Here is a 22,449-nt window from a genome sequence, read left to right on the forward strand (position 1 = left end):
CATTGGTGTTGCATCTGGGTGCTCTATGAGGGTTAGCTGTGATGCTCTGGATAGCCTCCATGTTGCCTAGTTTGTAGCAGGTCGAGCCAGAGACAGTTGGAGGGGCGGTTAGTGAAGCTGTAGAAGGGGAAGTGATGTACGGATGAGAGTCATTGTAGGCTCTGAGGAGGGAGGGAATATCAAGTCCAGCTAATTGATTTTTGGATCTGGCGGGTCTGGATGGGGCATTAGGGTAGGGGGTGGTAATCCAATTCATTTCTGGGTGATTTAGCCTGCGGTCACTCTGTAACAAAGTGGAAGGCGGTGGAAGATTATGGTGGTGGTCATGTTGGAAGAGAGATCAGAGGCCAGCTCCTCTGTGGTGATAATGAGATTTTGAATAACATTTTTGAGAAGTTTATGGTTTATTTCCTTGAGCTTAGCAGCAGGATCAGTTTGTGGATTGTGTCTCTTTTGGAGGGGGCGGGGGTTTGTTCACTAGGAAGGGCGTAGGCGAGTTCAAGGCAAAGGGACGAGTGGGAGGGTTGACATCCACTGAGGGAGAGTTCCATCTCTGATATGCGGGAGAGCAGGGTGAGTGGCCACTGGATGGGAGGTTAGGGGGAACGGGGCATGCCAGCTGTGGAAAGAGGGAGTTATGTAGCATAGGGTTAGTAGGAGAGGGAGTGGGGGAGGTGTAGGAGAGGTTATTTGTGCTAGAGGAGAAAACAGCTGCTGCAGCAATGTGGGGATGTGGTTGGATGTTTGAGAGCACTGTGGTTAGGACTGAGGCACCATGGTGTTGGACGTGCACGTTTGTGGTAGCTTTGGTGCCTGGTGGGTAAAATCTCCCCCGAGACTGCAACTTGTGTGCCTTACCTCCTTAGGTGCTTCCTCGACCAGTCGCTCTCGGGCAGCTCTCAGCGGAGCATCGACGCTGAGAGCTTGCTCATGGAGAGGCGATTCCGGCTTTGGCGGCCATATTGGGGGGATTGTAGCGCGAGGACGCGCTCTAGTTTCCTACATAAGGGGATGACGTCTCCTCCACACAGCGGACGCGCTTTGCGGACGGGCCGGACTCAGGCCGGAGTCATGCCAGAGTCCTGCCCGTCTGCGCCCGTCAGCGCTGAGGAGGCGCAAGGGGCCAGGGATGCTACCCGGCTCTCATGTTCCTCAGCTGGTATCCGGCTGTATTCTCTGAGCACCCTTAAATCCCTCAGACCCCCCCAGCTAGATTGTCATCATACACTCTCGCCTGGGCAGCTGTGCCGTAGTTTGAACTGTAGATGTCTGAAGGGGTCGAGGACTGCCCTCCCGGGACCTGTCATTAATTTCCGGAAGAAAAAAGGGACTCAAGAGCCCCCACCCCCCTTGAAAGATCTAGCCTTCCTCATCAACACTCGCTCCCTGGTTAAAAACAACTTAGCCTTCAGGGACTTTGTGTCCCAGAGGAAACCCTCTTGGGTTTTTGTAACAGAAACGTGGGGCTTTGACTCAGCAGGTCCTGACCTGCTTAATGCTCTCCCTGATGGCTATACAATGGCTAGACAGGATAGAGAGGGCCGTAAAGGGGGCGGAATTGGTATTATACATAAGATCGCCTTTTCCTGCCGTATGGAGTCTCTTCCCTCTCCCAATAACTCCTTTCAGGCCATGTTTTTCTCTCTTAGTTCCTCTCCCTCAGAAAACTTCTCCGGGGTTCTTGTCTATAGACCCCCAGGCCCCAGATCTTCGTTTGGCCCTGACCTTTTGGACGTCATAGAGCCCTTTTTAAATAGGCCTCCCCTCACTATCCTCGGGGACTTTAATTTCCACTTGGAAAATAGCAACTCTAGCGATACGCTATCCCTCGTGGATTCACTGGCCTCTTTCAATCTACTTCAAAAGGTCTCATCCTCCACCCATACTGCGGGTCACATGCTAGATGGAGTCTTTACGAATGATGTCAGGTTAGAGTTGGGTCCACTTTTTCCCCTCTCCTGGTCGGATCATTATGCGGTTTCCATGGAATTTACTCCCTCTGCCTCTTCAGTTCCCAGGGAAGACATAAACTGTTGGGTGCAGAAGAGGAATTTCCGTGGCCTGACTGACCAATCTTTAGGCCCCTTTATCGCTAATTTCAAGCCTCTCCCCTCACAAGACATTGATTTCTCAGCACGGGAGCTTGCGAGCACCATCGCAAATGCAGTGGATACCCTGGCCCCTCTTAAATCGGTATATAGTGCCAGGAAACGCCCCTCAGCATCTTGGTACTCTGACTCCCTGAGAACCCAGAGGCAGATATGTAGGAGGCAAGAAAGGCTCTGGAGATCTCAGCCTGATGTCGAAAGCCGGACCAAGCACAAAACCCTCCTTAAGAATTTCAAAGCGGCGGTGCTGGCCGAAAAACAAACATACTTCTCCAATCTCACATCTTCCCTCACTTCCTCCAGTGACTTGTTTAAAATCGTTGATACTCTATCCCTTATCCATCACCCTGACCCCATAGTCCCCTCACAAGATCTCTGTGATCAGATCTCCTCTTTTTTCCACACTAACATATTAAATATTTACACAGCCCTCCAAGCGGATAATCTCACTCACCCTTACCCTTCTGACCTGGTGAATATGACTCCCCCTATCGAAACTTTCCCCAGCTTTCCGCTTCTTACGGCCTCTGACCTGGAGACACTGTTGGACTCCCTTAGGTCAGGCTCTCCTCTTGATCCCTGTCCGCTCAAAATCTTAAAAAACTGCAGGGCTACTCTGATTCCCCCCATGCTGATGGTTATGAATAGGGTTATCTATAGTGGGACTTTCCCAGCCTCCTGGAAAACTGCTGTTGTGAAGCCCCTCCTAAAAAAGGCCAAATTAGATCCTGGGACCCTAAAGAACTTTCGTCCCATCTCCCTCCTCCCTGCCCCGGCCAAGATGTTGGAGGCTCACCTGAATTTTCATCTCAGCTCCTTTCTTGACAAAACCTGCCTGCTTGATCAATCCCAGCATGGTTTCAGAAAGGAGCATAGCACCGAGTCAGCTCTTACAGTGGTGGTCAATAACATCCGTGCTAAGGTCGACAGGGGGCAGACTACGCTTCTGATCCTGCTCGACCTTACAGCCGCATTTGACACCCTGTCCCCTACCATCTTGGCCTCCCGACTTGGCGAGATGGGGGTGGAGGGGCTGGCTCTCAGTCTCCTCACCTCCTTTCTCAATAATAGGGAGCAAAGGGTAAAATTGGGTGATTTCCTCTCCACCGCCAAGCCCTTGCAGTGTGGGGTCCCTCAGGGCTCTTCTTTGAGCCCTACTCTTTTCAACGTTTATGTGGCTCCACTTGCTAGGCTTGTCAGATCTTTTGGATTGGAAGTGCTCTCGTATGCCGACGACACCCAAATTATGGTTTCCCTGTCACAATCTGTTGGGTCTACGGCCCTCAATTTTAAGAACTGCATGGGGGCCGTGGCAGGTTGGATGACGTCAAACTTCCTAAAGTTGAACAGGGAGAAGACTGAAATCCTTGTGTTTGGGGGAAATAAAGAGGTCTGGTCAGCCGACTGGTGGCCATCGGCTCTGGGAGTATGCCCACAGCCTTCCTCCATTGCCCGTAACTTGGGAGTCCTATTTGATACTTCACTTGCCTTTGACAAGCAAGTGAATAGGACTGTTTCCACCTGCTGTGGGGTTCTAAGGGTGTTGAGAAAGCTCACCCACTATCGTTGACCTGATGCTCGGAAACAAGTCTCGGTTGCCCTTCTATCCTCGCGCCTGGACAATTGTAATGCCCTCTACCTTGGGATGAGCAACAACCTGGTCCATCGGCTGCATGTTGTTCAGAACGCGGCAGCAAGGTTTGTCGTCAATGCCCCTAGATGCTCCTCTGGTACTGCCATCAGGAAACATCTTCACTGGCTCCCGGTACATGCTAGGATAAAATTCAAAACCTTGATCATCATCTATCGGGCTCTTCATGATGCAGGGGCAGAGGGCATTAGGTCTCTGGTGTCGTACTACATCCCAGGTAGGACCCTGCGATCCTCCAGTCTGAAGTTGCTAACTGTCCCCCGCTTTTCGAAAGCAAGGTGGGGAGGTAGGGCCTTTTTTGCCCTTGCCCCCAGACTCTGGAATGAGCTTCCCCCTGATCTCAGGAATCAGGAATCTTTTTTCTTGTTTCGCCGAGCTCTCAAAACCTTCCTCTTTTCTGAAGCTTACCCCTAAAGTTCTTTTCTCTCTAGATTTGGCCGATTGTTTTCCATCATCTGCGCCTTGACGCCTTCGGGCAAAGTAGCGCATTACAAATTCCCGATCAATCAATCAATCAATCATGGTTTGGCTGAGCTAGGGCCCTGTGAGTGTTGTGCGGGTTGTGGGGGCGGTCATCAGGTGGTTGTGGGATACTAGAGAGGGATCAGCGTGGTCCTGGGTCAGAGTAAGGGGAAGGACATTCCTAGAGTGGGTAGGGGTGTGGCTTTTGTCCAGCAATATTTTAATGAGGGCGTATCTGTCATGAAAGATGTCCAGGTTGTGATTGATGGCCTGAATTAGTATAGTACCATTGTTGTAGATGGGTACAGTAGTGTTTGCTCTAAATATGGGTGATGTCACAGCCAGTAGTCTAAGACCATGAGGAAACTTTTTTGCCGAGGTGATTCTGAGTAAAGAGTGGAATGCCATAATACACTGAGCTCTTCTTTTAGTATAAAAGATCAAGTCGCAAGTAATCGTACCTTTTGATTGACAGAAGTAGGGATCAGATATAAGGGTTTCCGTGTTAGCTTTGAGTAGTCTATGTTTCAAAGATTTAAACATGTTATTGGAGAGATTGGTCGGATACTTAATTATGTAACTATTTGTACCAAACTTTACTAGTCTGGAGTACATTAAGCACTGAGCGCGGGGGCAAGATGGAGAGAGATTAGGTTACACGGAAAAGAAGAGAGTTTGGAGTGTACAGGATTCAACGTGTAGTCCTCCCTGAGGATATGTCATGTAAAACGAGGCGGGATCCAGAGATGGCCTTGGGTTCATTCTAGTGATAATAATGGTAACAGTGATATGGTCTCCATAAGGGCGCATTTGGTTAATGATATGGGATTCGAAGAAATCCGCAGCTAGTCCCTTAATAGTCAGTTTGCGGTTTAATTGAGGTCTTTCACCTCAGACTAGGGGAGTAAGGTTTAAACCAATGTCATGGCGAGGTTGGATCACTGACAAAATATCGTCAGTCAAAATATCGAGTTTTCAGAATATTGAGTCCAAAATATCGATGGACAAAACATCGACTTCCTATCTCCATAAAGGCAAGTACCAAAATATCGAAACCAAAATATCGTTGTTAAAAATATAGTTGTATAAGAAATCGATTTTTTTTAATGTCTTAAAAATAATATAACATTAATTAAATTATAAATATAATCAAATAAAACATAATTAGAACTATTTAAAAATGTGAACATTAATAAATAATGAATGAATTAATACATACTTGTATAGCGCATGGCTACCCGAGGGCATCCCAGCGCTTCCTGTGACATCTTATCACTCACTGCTAAATTACGGGAAGAGAAAAGTCTTCAACTGCCTCCTAAATCCAAGATAATCCTGCTCGAGACGAATATGGTGTGGGAGCCGGTTCCAGAGCATTGCTGCATTATAAGGAAACCGGCGCCTCCCCCATCCTTGCCCGTTTCGTCCGAGCAACAACAAGAAGTCGTTTGTTGCTAGATCTAACAGTTCTGTTGGTACAGTATAACTGCACCATGGGCTGAATTATAGGAGGGCCAATACCCCAGAGCGACTTGTGAATAATACACATAGCCTTGAACCTAATTCTCTCCAAAATTGGGAGCCAATGCAGCTGCCTAATGGCCAACCTGGCCATTAGGCCGAGCTGCGATTAGGGATATTCATTAGAAGGCGAGCTGCACAATTCTGGACCGTCTGAAGAATCTTTATGGTTCTTAAAGGGGCTCCCAAATACACTGCATTTGCGTAGTCCAGCCGTGAAAGAACCAAAGCTTGGACCAGCAAACGCCTCGCCTCGAACGGGAGAAGGGGAAGAATCTTCCTCAACATCCTAAGGAGGCCATAACAGCTAGCAGCCACTTTTCGCGCCTGGGCTGTAAAATTTAGGTTGCTGTCAAACCATACACCCAGACTTTTAATCTGAGTCTTGGGGGCTGGGGAGGGGCCAAGACAACTGGGCCACATCGCATCCAAATTTGCAGGAGTCGCATGGCCTAAGATCATTATTTCCGTCTTGGTCCCATTCACTTTGAGGAAAGACAACTCCATCCACTGAGAGACCTTCTCAAGACATGCCGTCAAAGCTGGCTTGACTCTATCTTGATGACTAAGCGAGACAACCAATTGGGTATCATCGACGTACATACCAGTGTGGATTCCCCAGGGGGCCACCACCTCTGCAAGAGGTCTCATGTAGATATTAAACATGGTGGGGCTAAGAGAGGAACCCTGGGGAACCCCACAGCGCAAAGGAATCTGATTAGAGAGGGCGTCCTCCTCAAAAACCGCAAATGACCGATCAGCCAAGAAGGATTGCAACCACTTAAGGGCAGTCCCTGCTACTCCTATTTCTCTAAGTCTTTGGACCATAATTTGATGTTTGACCGTGTCGAAGGCTGCGCTGAGATCTAATAAAATGATTGCAGCGCAGCCTCCATTGTCCAGAATCTTTCTTGACTCCTCGACCACCGCGAGCTATGCCGTCTCAGTGCCCTGATGACGCCTGAAGCCTGTCTGAGTTTGATGGAGGCGATTTTTCTCCTCCAGAAAACCTGCCAGTATAGAATTTGCATGTTTTTCGACTATTTTACCGATCCCCGACAGCAAAGAGATTGGTCGATAATTCGCCCAGTCTTCAGGATCTAAGCTAGGTTTTTTGAGAAGTGCTTTAACTCGTGCTTGTTTCCAGAGCAGCGGCACCTGCCCAGTACTGAGCGAGGAGTTAACTACCTGCAAAATGACAGGGGACACGGTCTCAGAGGCCAGATTAAGAAGGGTTGGTGGAACATGGTCTGCTGGGGACCCAGATTTAAGCTCCCGCAAAAACCTCTGTAAATCCAACAGAGTCAGTGGGGTAAAATCCTCCAGCATGGCCTGATAGCAAGGCGATGTCATGCTTGTCATCAGAGTAATCTGAGGAAACGTAGATGTTCTCAATTTTTGTAGAGAAAAAAAGAGATATTTCCTCGCAACGCTTTTGAGCGTCCCCCGGGTCACTGAGAGGAGTTGGAAGAGTAAGCAGGGATTTCATAATTTTAAAGACTTCACCAAGGGGAATTGGATGCAGAGGCAATTTTTCCCTGGTAATAGGAGGCTTGAGCACTCTTTATTTCACTCTTATACAGCTTGAGTGCTTCTTTGTACTTGTTCCTACCAGCCTCTGAGAAATCCTTCCTCCATTTCCTTTCCAAGCGTTTACAAGATTGCTTAAGGAGTCGAAGTTCCTGGGAGTACCATGCTTTTTTATTAGGGCCAGTTCGATGGGAAAGTTCTATTTTTAGGCAGAACAGAGTCCAGAGAGGATTCTAGCCAACTGTTAAAATTAGCATTGTCCACTGTAGGATTCGGATGTGGAGGAGGAATAGAGGTTAAAAGGGTGGTTACCCAATTTCCAATGGATAGTTTAGACCAAATACGGCCAGATTTTTTAGTTTTAACACATGGATGTTTCCAATCACAGGCGGTCCAGATAAATGACAATAAAGAGTGATCAGACCATGGAACACAAATAGCCTCCCTAAAAACAATGTTTGTGAGGTTAGTAAATAAAGGATCGAGAAGATGCCCTAATTTATGGGTGGGGCCACGCACAATGTGCTTAAGTTGGAATGTTCCCAACCCCTCAATAAGCTCCTGAGAAAAGGCAGAGTCCATTTCATCAAGGTGAACATTCAAATCACACAAAATCGAAAAGTTGGAGGAGAGACTGGCCTTATTAATAGCAGTCTCCAGGAGACTATTACAGAAACTGGCGCATGCTCCAGGAGGCCGGTATATAAGGATCCCAGAGAAGGTGCAGGTAGGTGAAAAACATAAATCAAAGGAAAGACTCTCGCAGTCGACCAAGGCGCTCATAGTAGATCGGCACCTGTAGATGTTTCTGTATATAATAGCGATCCCCCCCCCCCACGGCCACTGACCCGGTCTTGCCTCAGAATAACATAATTAGCAGGAAGAGCCTGAACCACATCGGCATCCGAGTCCACACTGGTCCAGGTCTCTGTTAGGAAGAGGGCGTCTGGACTCCTTTCTTCAAGGAGTGTTTAGGAAGGGATTGACAATTGAGAAGAAGCAAAGAAAGGGGCTTATCCTTGCTCTCCTCAGTTCCCTCCAGGTAGTAGAGTGCAAGAGGCTAATCTTGATATCACAAAACGGGCAGGAGGTAATCCTCTCATCTACATGCATAGTATGAGCACACTTACTACCTAGATCTCTCCTGCATTCCAGAAGCTGATCCTTCGTATACCGAAGAACAATAGCGCCATAGAGGTCAGGGGTTCCAGCCCCTAGTCCCGGCCAGGCGCGAAGGTGCGCACGGGCGCAGACGGGCTTGCCTTGTGCGCGCCTTCGGCGCGCCCGCGGCACGCCCGCTGCGCGCGTCCGCTGCGCGGCCACGTCATTAGCTGAATATGTGAGTGAGGAAACGGAAGTGCGTGTCCCCGTCAGCGTCCAAAAAAGCTGGACCGCTGACCTCAAAAAGAAAAGGAGTTTCCCTCAAAGAGACCCCCAGTACCCGCTTCAAATTCTCCCACCAGCCCCGTAAATTCAGTGCCAACAAAACTGTAGCGTTACAACATTTCTATTTAAATTTTTAAAAACCTTAGATTAATATCACCACCAGTATTCTCAGCAAGAATTAAAAAGCAAGTTACGCCGCCTCTCGCTTCTGACCGAGATCAGAGCGAGTGAAAGATGTAATGTAAAAAAAATTAAACATGCATATTTTTTATATACATATTAACTTAATAATATTAATAAATAATCATTAAACGTAATTATAAAATTTTAAAAACATAAATTAAATTATAATTACATATATATCTACATAAACCTGTAATATAAATATAAAAATAAATGTTATATGTAAAAAATTAAATTATTTAAATTATTATTATTTTTTAATTAATATTTCACACTATATTAATTATAACATTTGGGAAAAAATTGCACTGCATAGGGTATAAAATTATTATTCCCACTCCAACAAGTGTAACAGTAGGGAAAGTGTTGCATTGCCGGAGGGTAAAAATTCCTATTCCCACTCCAGAGAGTGCAACAGTAGGGAAAACTTTGGATAGTGTGTGGGTAAAAATTACTATTCCCACTCCAGCAAGTGCAACAGTTGGGAAAGTGTTGGATAGCAAGTGGGAATAATTTACTATTCGCACTCCAACAAGTGTAACAGTAGAAAAGTGTTGGATAGTGTGAGGGTAAAAATTACTATTCCCACTCCAGTGAGTGGAACAGTAGGGAAAGTGTTGGATAGCATAGGGGATTAATTTAGTATTCCCACTCCTGCAGTATAATTAACATTAATTAACAATTAATAAAAAAATTTTTTTATAATTACCACCCACCATATTCCCCATAACGTCACCACCAATATTGTAAAAAATTGATCAATTAATATAATTAATTATCAATTAAGTAATTACCAATAACAATTAACAATACAATTATTAACCATCAAATGTAAATTAATTCACGCAATTAACGCTATAAAATAACTTTAAAAAAATTATATAAAAAATATGTATTTTATTTATTTATTTATTTATTTATTTTAACAATTTTTATTGATAACAAAAAGCATCAGTACCAGGTATTTTACAGTCATCTTGGCAAGGCATAAAACATCTAGACAGTGTTTCACAGCGTATTCGGAATCATAAATACAGTACATCGCTAGCTCCAGAGGTTAGACCTTCCGATATCGTTACCACAGAGTCGCAGGATCAAAGGCATGGGAAAACAAGCAACTGGTCCATTTGTCATAGCCTCTCATTATTGACTGCCCATACTCTCACCCAAGCTGTCCGAAAGTGTTCGCCTCTCCACCGTGGGAGACACGCAAATATCACCCCTATATTTGTTCCACTTTCCCCATTTATGGTCCCATTTTCTGGGGCATCACCTCCCCTTAAACACAATTTTTTTGGCATTCATGCCGTAGTACATGTCATTTGCCCAGTCCCTTACTTACTCGTGGTGTCGTGTCTGCCCCCCACTTTTGGGCAATGTTGCGTTTGGTGATAATCCAACCCATTGTGGCCCACGACTGCTCCGCCTGTGAGAGGTCCGTAGCCTCCCAGATATTGAGGAGGCAAAGTTTGGGGGACAGTTGAATGGGTTTGTCACAGGTCCTGGACAGTTCCCGAGTGACGTCATTCCAGTACTGTTGCATGTGAGGGTAGTCCCAGAGGATATGTATGAATGTGCCGGTCTGGTTGCAGTGTCGGAGGCATAGCGGATCAGATCTCCTACCCAACCTAAACAGCAGTTTGGCATCAAAATAGACCCCGTGGAGAACTTTGAGTTGGACAAAGTCGAAGGAGCATAGGAATCGCCACCTCGCGGGGAGAAGCGAGTGCATCTCTCCAGTCCTCGTTGTCTATTTCTCCCAGGTCTGTTTCCCAGCTCAAACGCAATTTCAGCATTGGGTCGATACAGTTATTAACTAGTTTCTTATATGTGAGGGAAATGGCTTTTCGGTCCATTGGGTCTAATAATAGTCGGTCCTCCAATGGGGAGGAATCTAGAAGGGGGATATCCTTTGGGTGGGCTGAATCAATGGCGTGGCTAATTTGGAGATATCAAAAAGTCTCCGAAGAGGCAAGGTGATATTTAGCTTGGAGATCCGCAAACGTGGCCTTCTTCGCCTTCACCCACATGTCCCCCACTGTAGAGATCCCAATCTTGTCCCATTTATCAAAATCTTGGCAAGTGCTGAGGCGACCCAATATGTCAGGTTCCCACAGGGGAGTTGCCTTCGTCAGGCGATTATGCCACCCCATCTTACGCTGGACTCCATGCCACACTTCCACCGTGTGAGCCGTGGGGCCAGTCAAGTGTAACTTACGATAGTTTGTATAAAGTGCCCTATTGTAGCCCCCCTTCCCCATAAGCCACTGGTCCGTGCGAAAATTAGGGTCATCGTGTGGTCCGAACACCCATCTGTTAATGGCTGTCAACTGCGATGCCTGATAATAGAGGTGCATGTCTGGCAACCCTATCCCTCCGTCATACCATCCCATAGTGAGTTTTCGTATGGCAATTAGTTGAGGTCGGTCCTTCCACAACAATCCCCGCACCACTTCTTCAATTTGAGAAAAGTTGGAGTCTGGAACCGGATGGGGAGCATTTTGCAGGGTGCAGAGAAAGTGCAGGAGGGTGAGCATTTTAAATAGGGATGGACGTCCCAAGAGTGTGAGGGGCAGCGATCGCCAATGCATAAAATCCGACCTCAACCTTTGGAGGGGCACCAGCAGATTCCATTCAAAGGAGAGTTCAGCATCGGACGTAATAAAAAATGCCCAAATACCGAAAACCTTGTGTTGCCACTGGAATGTCATTGCCCCGAGGACTATATGGGGCCTCTCCCCAGAGTGCATACATCTGGGATTTGGAACAGTTTATCTGATACCCTGAATGCGTGCCAAAGATATGAAAGATGTGCAGTACTCTCCTCAGTGAACGTGCTGGAGAGGCCAGATGTAGCAAGATATCATCTGCATAGAGCGATATTTGGTCCTCATGGTCACTTCTCCTTTTAAAGCCTCTTATGTCCGGATCTACCCTAATCCAAACAGCCAGCGGCTCCAATACCATGGCAAAGAGGAGCGGCGACAGTGGGCAGACCTGCCTTGTGCCAAGGCAGAGAGGAAAACGAGCTGAGCGATGATTATTTACCGTGACATGCGCTGTGGGCTGCGTATATAGCAACCTAATCCACCTGATCAGTTTGGGACCGAAACCCATGCGAGCCAGAACAGCAAAAAGATACTCCCACTCAATGGTATCAAATGCCATAGTGGCATCCAGTGACAGCAGGATCGCTTCCTCCTCTAGGGTATCTGTTCGTCCCAGTGCCCCATGAACTCGTTGCAGATTCCGAGCCGTATTTCTACCCAGCATGAAGCCGATTGGTCTGGATGGATTAAACCATTAAGATACGGGAGTAGTCGGTTGGCCAGAAGTTCGGCCAGGATTTTAGCTTCCACCGTAAGCAGTGAGATAGGATGATACAATTTGCAATTCTCTGCCGGCTTGCCGGGTTTGTGGATAACTACAATGGCAGCAGTGCGAATATCAGCCGGGAAAAGCCCTAGATCATAGCATTCATTATATAAATTCAACAAATGGGGCGCCAACTTCGTTGCCATTGGTTTAAGAAGCTTGACAGGGAGTCGGTTGGGACCCATCGCTTTACCTGACCGAACACCCTGTATTGCCTTTTGGACCTCTACTACAGAGCTGTCCGCCTCCAGTGCTTCTCTATCCTGGTGCGGGATTCATACTACCTCTATAGTGCCAAGGAGATCTGCTGCCATTGAGGGTTGCAAGGCCTGCGGGACAATATACACTCCCTCAAAATGTGACGCAAAGGCATCAGCAATTCCCTGGGGGTCAGTTATTAAGACATTGTAAGGGCTCATTATTGCTCGTACCCACCTCCCTGCCTGTTCCTTGCGTTCTAGCCTCGCCAGGAGTTTACCCGTACACTCGCCTTGTTCATAAATCCGATGACGAGTAGCTAGAGAGCGCATAGTAGCCTCCTCCAGGAGGAACTGTTTGTAATCCTGTCTTTTTATAATAAGACTATGCTGAGTGTCGGGGTCGGGCCTGAGAGATGGCCTCCTCCAATTTCTAAATGTCCCTTTCCAATTCAACCACCCTCCTGTTGCGCTCAGTTCTGTGGCCCGCCATTAAAGACAAAGCCCTGCCCTTGATCACCGCCCCAAATGCTCCCCAAATTGTCACTGCCGATATGACCGATCCCACATTTTCGGCCAAATAGTAGTCTGTATCTTGCCGAAGGCTGTCCCTAATATGGTGTATCTTCAAAGCCCATGGCTGTAGCCTGATTGGACCGGGAAGTCTAGAGCTTTGTGTACCAAAGACTGTCGAAATGAGGGAGTGATCCAATATGCCTTGCGCCAGACAGGAGGAGTCAGTAAAAGCGTTTATGTCTTGGGCATGAGTAAACAAATAATCGAAACGGGTTTGGCTACCATGTACACCTGACCGAAACGTGAAGTGGGTGTAGGGAGGGTGTGACCACCTCCAGACATCCACCATCCCCAGTGCATTGGTGAATTCCTGGAGTTGTGAACCTTGTGCCGGGTCATGTCTGGGCGGAAGTCGGTCATGTAGGCCATCCATTGTCAAATTGAAGTCGCCCCTCAATACTAGCAATCCCATGGGCAAGTCCAATATCAACGCTCCCACATCTTGTAGTGTTAGACGCTGTAATCCTGGAGTGGCGTACACTGAAACCACATTAATGACTCTACCCTCCCACGTGCCCGTGCTTGCTGCGTATCTACCCTGTGAATCTGTCCAGGTGTTATGTACCACATAGGGGTATCCTTTGCGCAAGAGAACCCCAACCCCTCTAGAACCTGTGGTAAAAACCGAATGTACTATCATGCGGTATCCCTTGCTATTCAGAGCCATGCACGAGCTTCCTATTATGTGGGTCTCTTGCAACAATACTTGTGCCGATGAACATATTGTTGGACAATACCCCTTTTAATTTTGTACCCCAGTCCATTTACATTCCAGGTGGACACTCTAAGTACCCGACCAGGCGCCATCAGAATATGCCAATAGTGCAACTACTTCATCGGATAAACCATCCCTACCTGCCACCACAGGGTAATCTTTCATAGCGAAACCAAGGCCGCCACATTGCAATACGATGCTGTGAAACACAATACCTAGTAAAAAAACGTTGATGCCAAATGCGGTGCCAACTGTCCAGTAATCTTCACTTACTGCTGCAAAAAACCAAGAAACCCCCCAACAAATGCAACTCAACCCCACTGGAAATCCCCAACCCCTCCCTGCACAACGGGACTGGAACCGCCCGCACCCCCAACATGCCTGTCGCACACCCTTAAACAACTTCAGGGAACGCGAGCTACCCCACTCCCGATAATAATTGTATATAGTACACAATCGCCCCCCCCCCCGGCCCCACCGCCCCCGGAGTCAACACAAATCGATGATGCCAGTGGGCCACCCGCCTACTATATAGCAGATTTCCTGGACAATCACCTGGGCCCCCTGGCCCACACAGTGAAAATATTAGGGGTGGGCAGAATTTGCGAAGTTGCCTTTCACAAAATTTTGCGAAACAGCAAAAAATCTCTGCGAACACGCAAAATTTCACGTGCTCGCTGAGATTTTGGGCTGCTTAATGCGTTACTGAATTTGAGCTTCAACTCGGGCACCTGCTTTATTTATATCTGTAAGTGCTTCCTGTTGAGGTTTAATTTTTGTGACAGGAGCATCGTGCCAGAATGAATACTAACCTGCATATTTACCCAAGAAGATGCCACCATTTTGTGCAATACCTCTACTCAACTGGAGTACTTTCTACTGTCTAATCAGTAAGTGCTACCTCTTTGGGTAAATGTATAGTGCTTTTCCTACACTACAGCTGTGTAAAGGGCCAGAAGAGTGGTCTACAGCGACCATGTCTGTAATGTTGCCACCGCACCGACGGGTGCCCGGGCCCCTCGAATGAGCTGTCCATCATAGTGGGGAAAAGGGTGGGAGGACGTTGCACACAGCTGGTGTGTGGGCCGTGGCCAAACGGGCATGGCTTCCATGCAGTTCATATCTCACATGCCTCTTGTTTATAAAGGGCCAGAGACTGATCAGAGCAGCAGATGAGGAGACAGAACCTCCTGGTGTCAGGAACTACACGAGGATTGCGCTTGAGAAACTCATGGGTGCACAGAGCTCCATCAAGGATTACAGCAAATTGTTGGCGGTAGATATGGGGAGACAGCACTCCTGCCTAGCCTCGACCATGCTCACAAGTGTTTTGTGCTGATTAATGTGTTACTGAATTTGAGCGTCTTCAACTCGGGCACCTGCTTTATTTATATCTGTAAGTGCTTCCACTTCAGGTTTAGTGACAGGAGCATCGTGCCAGAATTAATGCTGCCCTGCATATTTACCCAAGAAGATGCCACCTTTTTGTGCAATACCTCTACTCAACTGGAGTACTTTCTACTGGCTAATCAGTAAGTGCTACCTTGTTGGGTAAATGTATAGTGCTTTTCCTTCACTACAGCTGCGTAAAGGGCCAGAAGAGTTGTCTACAGCGACAATGTGTGTCTGTAACATTGTCACCGCACCGACGGGGGCCGGGGTCCCTCGAGTGAGCTGTCCATCATAGTGGGGGAAAGGGCGGGAAGACGTTGCACACCGCTGGTGTGTGGGCCGGGCCAAACGGGCGGGGCTTCCATGCAGTTCACATCTCACATGCCTCTTGTTTATAATGGGCCAGAGACCGATCAGAGCAGCAGATGAGGAGACAGAACCTCCTGGTGTCAGGAACTACACGGGTATTGCGCTCGAGAAACTCATGTGTGCAGAGAGGTCCATCAAGGATTACAGCAAATTGTTGACGGTAGATATGGGGAGAAAGCCTACCTGCCAAACCTCGACCGTGCTCACACATGATTTTTGCTGATTAATGCGTTACTGCTTTATTTATATCTGTAAGTGTTTCCTGTTGAGGTTTAGTGACAGGAGCATCGTGCCAGAATGAATCCGGCCCTGCATATTTCCGTTCCGCCACGGATCGCTGAAGTTTCGTCATTTTCACGTTCCTCGCGGAACATGAAATTCTGAAATTTCGCAAGTTCCATGAGCGGAACGGAATTTGTCGCCCACCCTTAGAAAATATAAGCACTAGGTGAAAGTCAAGTGAAGAACAGTACATTTATCATGACATTAAATTACCCATTTGGGCACAGGGCCCATACCTCAAATATGGGCCCAATTCTTGAGCTATCCCAAGGACCCTCCCGGCCCACCTATCTAAATCCAGCGCCCTACGTTAAATTCAAATTAAGAACAGGACTTGTGCCATGGCACTGAGTTACCCAAACAGATCCCCATAGTCCAGGTTGTGTCCAACAAGATCTTCCCAGACTGCGGATTCAGCGACCCCCTGTGTGGCTCTGGGAATCGGAGTCAGAAGGTTGAGGGGAACGTCTCTGCTGGCGTCAGTCTTCAGCTTCATCAGCAGCGGAGGGGACCTTTTGCGACTTCTTTCTGACCATGCGCCAGCCATCTAGCCAGTCCCAGGCATCCTCTGGCCTAGTGAAGAACCACAGCTTGCCGTTGGCTTTCACCCTCAGTTTGGCCGGGAACATCATTGCGTATTTGATTTCCTGGTCCTGGAGGGCTCTTTTTACCTCCATAAAACTACTATGTTGTTTCTGCACCCTCAGAGTAAAGTCCGGAATGAACGTGATTTTACTGTTCTCAAAGGTCAGTGGAGGTGCCGCTCGCGCAGTCTGGAGGATAACATCATGGTCTCAAAAGTTAAACACTTGGGCTAGAAGCGGTCGCGGGGGGGGGGCACCCGGCTTCGGACGGCCCACCAGCACCCGATGAGCCCGTTCAATGGAGAAACATGTTGACAGACCTCGTGGTTGCAGGTGCTTTAGAACTAGTTCCTCCACAAAAAGATGAGCGGCCTGCCCCTCTGTACGCTCCAGCACTCCAAGAATGCGGACGTTGTTGCGCCGCATTCGACCTTTGTAGTCATCCAACTGCAGAGCCATTGCCTCATGAGAAGTATGCATTTCGGTCACCTGTCGTTTAAGAAGGGTGGTATCGGTGACCAGCTACTTGGCGGTACTCTCCACAGTGCCCAGTCTCTCCGCCCTTTTCATCATATCTTCCCGGACCAGAGCCACCTCTGTTGCCACTGTATCTATCCGCTTCTCAAGGGAAACCCTTACTGACATAATCGCCTCGAGGATATCTTTGTTCGAGGGTTCCCTGGCCTCACTCAGGGCCACCTTGATCCTCACCCTGTTGATTTTGCCATGCAAATTTTTCCACTTTGGTCTTTGTCACCGTGCGAATATTTCGTCCAGATGGTCGCTACACAGTGTAGGGGAGCGACCGTTACTCACCGCCCCCTGCAGTGGACCCTCCCACTCGGCCTGTCGGCTTTGGCGAGTGGCACCCTGTTCGCCAGACACTGTCACTACTTCACTGCGACCACCACCTCTCAAAGGAACCCACACTGTCCGGTTCCGCCCTTTTGTTAACAGCCCCCAGGCCTAGTGGCACGACGGGAACCAGAAAGTGCCTCCGATTTGTCCAGCTGCCAAGGCACCCCCACAGCCTGCTCCATTAACCGTGCCTCACCCAGACTGGCCGCCTGGTGGGGGGATCAGAGTGCCCAACGAGTCTGCGAGGGCAAACCGGCTCCACAGACCAGGTACATGCACAACAGCGACAAATCACTCCTTCCCTCAATGTGTCATGCGGGCGCCGTCTTCGCCAGTCGTGCTCTCTCCAGTCAGGCCATCACAGTCCACCAGGCCTCTGCAGTGAAACACCTCTGGGCCCTGGCCCTCAATAGACAGCGAAGTAGGGCAGCACTGACCATGCCGGGAGCCGAGGGCCGCACCCGTGCTGGTACTCCAGGTGGAGACGGTCTCACAAAGGCCAAGGTCTCTATTGCCCACAGCCTCCACGGGCCCCTTGGCAGTCCCCTGTCCAACTATGCTGCCTGTGTGAGATCAATAGCGGCAGGCCCCAGGGCCGCGGGTCGGCTCCCACCCGGGTGCACGTACTCACGGTGGCACGGTTAGGCTGTCACTCCGCAGGGCCTCCGATCAGCATCGTCACATGGTACATCTGTCTCTGCCCAGCTATTTCTGGCATCGCATTAGCCGGGTTCAGGGCGGTAGAGCGCAGTCCGGGCGATGTGCTTGCACAAGTTTATTCCTGCGTCCTACACGCGGGCCAGGCTGCAGCAGCGGTCTCACGTAGTGCGCCCAAGCCATCCGGCCACACCACCACCGGCAATGATGGCTCGGGTGTGTGGAGACCTCTCCGGCCAGCAGTCCCGATCAGCACCAGATAGATATTACATTTTTTAATAATAATTAAATTACTTCCTACCCTACTCCCCTATCAACCCTCAACCCACTTCTAAAAAAAGGACACAATTAACATATTAACAAATTAAGTATTAATAATTAAGATCAAATCAATAACTAATTATTAACCTTTTTAACACAATTAACATATTTACCAATACATTAATAATTATTAATAATCAATGTATAATCAATTAATAATTAATGAATTAACTCAATTAACAATATAAATTATTAAATGCAAAAATAGGAATTCATTAATTAAAAACCCACAACTTGCTACAGAATAAAATTACGCAAACATTAATTAACATATATTTAACATATAATTAATTAATTCAAAAAAGTCTTAAATAATAAGTTATAATTTAATTACTTCCCATCCTATTCCCCTATAAACCCCTATAAACCCACTACCCGCTACAGAACAAAAATACGCAAAAATAATTTAACATAACATTCATTATTTTAAAAAAATTCAAACATACATTACAAAAATAATATATACTTTTAACACATATCCTAACATTTACAACACTAAAAAAAAGTGCTATTTCTAACAACGATGGTATGACTGACAATCTTATTAACTGATATTATGACAAACGATATTTCTTACCTGCATGTCGATATTCTGTACCACTATATTTTTAACAGTCGATATTCTGTCCACTCAATATTTAAAGCTCGATATTTTGTCATCTCGATATTTAAAACTCAATATTTAGACTGTATACCGGAGTGGTTAGTTTAGTGCCAATGCTATGAATGGCTAAGGGGTCCAAGAGCACTGGGGCTTTGGCGGCAGGGGCCAGAGGGCAAGGAAGGCGAGATAGCATGCGGACCTCAAATCTTGTCTGAAACTATTGGGATGGAGGCAGGAGATCAGGGAGCAAACTTTTTATAGAGTTCAGAGATGTGTGGTAAAGCGGTTGTGAAAACAGCCATGTTAAAGCAGTGATCATGCGGTAGAGGGTTCAGGAGATCAGGGAGCAGCCTTTGATAGAGTTCAGAGATGTGTGGTATAGGGATCAAGAAATCAGCCTTGTTAACGCAGTGATCAGGATTATGCGGTAGAGGGTCAAGAAGTCAGTCCTGTTATTACAGTAAGCATTGACAGTCAATATTGAGAGATCCGGATTATGAGGGTTCCGTGACAGGAAGTTGGCCCTGTTGTTACAGTAATGAGCAGGGGGCGGCCATTTTAGAGCGTTCGAGAAAGTGGGGAATAGGGGTCAAAAGCAAGGCCCTGTTATAACAGTGATGGGTGGGGTGGCCATTTTAGATAGCTCAGGTTATAGCAGTGATGGGCAGGGGGCGGTCATTTTAGATAGATCAGGCATTAGAGTTATGAGACCGGGCTTGTTATTAAAGTGATGATATGAGAGATGAGCGGGCAGCGGGCATATTAGAGTGTTCAGGGTTGTGAGGAAAAGGGGTCCAGAGATCAGTCCTGTAACTAAGGTGATGAGGAACATGAATGGGGCACTTACCCCATCCTCTGCATGGAGTATCAGTTCAAGGTAGTGATCATCAGTAGAAGAGAGCCTGAGGAGCGCGAGACAAGGCAGCTCGCTGCGTCGGGAAACGTGCTCTGTAGACTCAGTCAGCAGATGGAGGCGGGAGCAGCTGCAGGCACAAATGCTATAGAGCCGGTGCCCTAGTGCTGCAGAGGCCTAGTCTGCAGCGGCCAGCTCAAGCCCGGGGAATATATTTGAATGCTCTTAATTAAAGGTTTTCTCATTTGAAAACATAATTTAAATGTGTAACTGCACCTTTATATTGTATAGCTCTATACTGAAATACTCCCCACAATTATTACATAATGTATTTTTTATAGGTTTCAACCCTCGTCAATGTTTCTTGACCTTCCCTATTTGGCATAACAAATTTTATCAAATTTAGACATAAATCATTGTACTATAAACAGTGGAAGGAGAAGGGTATTTTGTTTAGTTATCAGCTTGTCCAACACAACTCTCTTATTTCCTTCTCCCAATTGCAATCACAGTTTAATTTACCAAATTTCTTTCTCCATGAATGTCTTTTAATATCGTCTTCTTTGCAGGCTTGCTTAACAACTAATACTTTCCCCAACAACTCCACCACTCATACCTACTACACCTTTATACAGCTTGTATTACACAATCTTTATATTAAAATTATAACAGAGCTCTTATTACTCCTGAATGTATATCCATGTTCTCTCCTTTATGTTGGTCATGTTCTTCCTTCACAGGGGACTTTAATTCACCTACAATATGCTTGTTCCACCCTGATTACCATAGAGTGCCTAGCCCCTAGTTGAGGGAGATTGAACTGAAGAGAGGCACCCCAAAGCAAATTGGGGCACCGGTCCAGGTAAACGAAGAGGGAAAAAATAGATCACTACTGGCATATGAGCCCCGATCTATCCCAAAAGGACATGCAAATATCTAAGCCAGCACTGTGGGACGTAGTGATTCCCCGTCCTCCTGTTAAGGGCCCACATGACCTGAACACTAGATTAAGCTCATCTCAGCCAAAAGAGATCTGTCAACGCCCAAGGGAATACTTTAGAGAGCTATAATATCAAGCCCCCGGTCATATAAATCAAGTGCACTCCCCTAATCTAAAACTTCTTTCTTGGAACGTAGGTGGACTAGCCACTAAATTGGACAGCCCAGAACAGGGACTCTTCATCAAGCATTATGAGATCTGTATGTTCCAAGAAACATGTGCCAGGGATGAAACACACAGACTGGGTTATGCGTAATTTAGAATTCCGGTCACCCATGTGGGGAAGGGCAGACCATCAGAGGGGTTTTGCACCTAGGTAGGAGTACATCTGGGCTGTGAGGCAAAACAACTAGAGAACTGACATCCTCTGTGTCCTTCTATCCTTTCACACAAAAATAAGCATTATGCTAATAAACGTATATTTGCGACCAGTACTCCAAGGCCAAGAGTCCACCGCTTTAGATCAACTAAGCACCTTTCTCCCAACCATTCCTCCAAACTGTGGGGTAATCATTGGCAGAGACTTCAACTGCCAATTTGAGCCCCTGAATGGGTTGGCTACAGGCACATTTGACTAGGAGGACCGATACTGGTCCATCCCAGAGCCCAATGTACCTCCAGCGGGGGCCTGGCCACCGTTAGCACTGTAGATATGTACCCTAACATTAAACTTCTCACTGAGCGCATGTAATGAACGCACCATATCTGATAGCCCGGGGAAACATACTTTCAACAGACCGGGGCAAACTTCAATCATCGATTACATTATGATAGACACCAAATCATGGCACAGAGCAATAGACTTTAAAATCAGTCCTCGCTATGATAGCGACCACAATGCTCTCATTTTAGAAATAGCAATGCCATGTGCTAGAAATGCGCCTGATAAGTTGCTAGCACCAGATCCATGCCTGACCCAGTTTAATGGAGGGAGGAGAGTCCGTTGGGGCGAAATCTTCCAATCACAAGAAAAATTGGCCAAGCTCTACCTCCAAATTATTCCACACCTCCTGGTTGCAAACCAAGTAATGGAGATTAAGGGTACCCCCAATCCCCTGTCAAGAATTTTTAACAATCCCCAAGAACTGGTTGCCTCTTTGGCCGTCTTCTTTTATCAAAATAAAAAGCCCAGGGTGAACAATAAACCCAAGCACCAATGGTTTAATGCTAGTTGTCGAGCAGCCAAATCTGACCTTATTTCCACCGTCAAAAGCAAGGACAAGACAGTGACCAAAGATCAAGGGTCAAATATAAGAGTGCTGCGGCTAAGGCTAGAAGAACTTGGGAATCTCAAAAATGGTAGGATATTAGAAGTGCATTAAATACACATGACCTGAGGACATTCTAAAACATCATAAACACTGGTTCCCAGGCTGGCAAATCAGCCATAGAACCTAACATAGGCGAAGGAGAATGGAAGGCCCACTTTGAAGCCCTTTATTCAAAGGTTGAGGATGGGGAAGGGAATGTGGCTGGACAGTCATTGCACTCTGCCTCAACTCCTGATGATGTCCTCCCAATCTCTGTGAGTGAAGTCACCGATGCCCCAGAAAAGATAATACCAGCCAAAGCTGCAGGGCTGGACAAGATTCCTGGCGACCTCTTCCGCTCTGAGCCCACTTTTTGGGTCCCTTACCTGTCCACTTTGTTTAATGCTATATTACAAGGCACGGCGATCCCTACCACCTTGGCAAGGGCTGAAATATTACCAATCTACAAAAAGGGCTCCCCACTTTTGCCTGCCAACTGTCGCCCTATTAGCCTCATAGATGTAGTCCAGAAAATATTTGCCCGTGTCTTATTGGGGCGTCTCCAGGTCTGGATG

This window comes from Triturus cristatus, chromosome 5_2 (assembly GCF_964204655.1).
Source record: "Triturus cristatus chromosome 5_2, aTriCri1.1, whole genome shotgun sequence".
In the NCBI taxonomy this organism is placed as follows: Eukaryota; Metazoa; Chordata; class Amphibia; order Caudata; family Salamandridae; genus Triturus; species Triturus cristatus.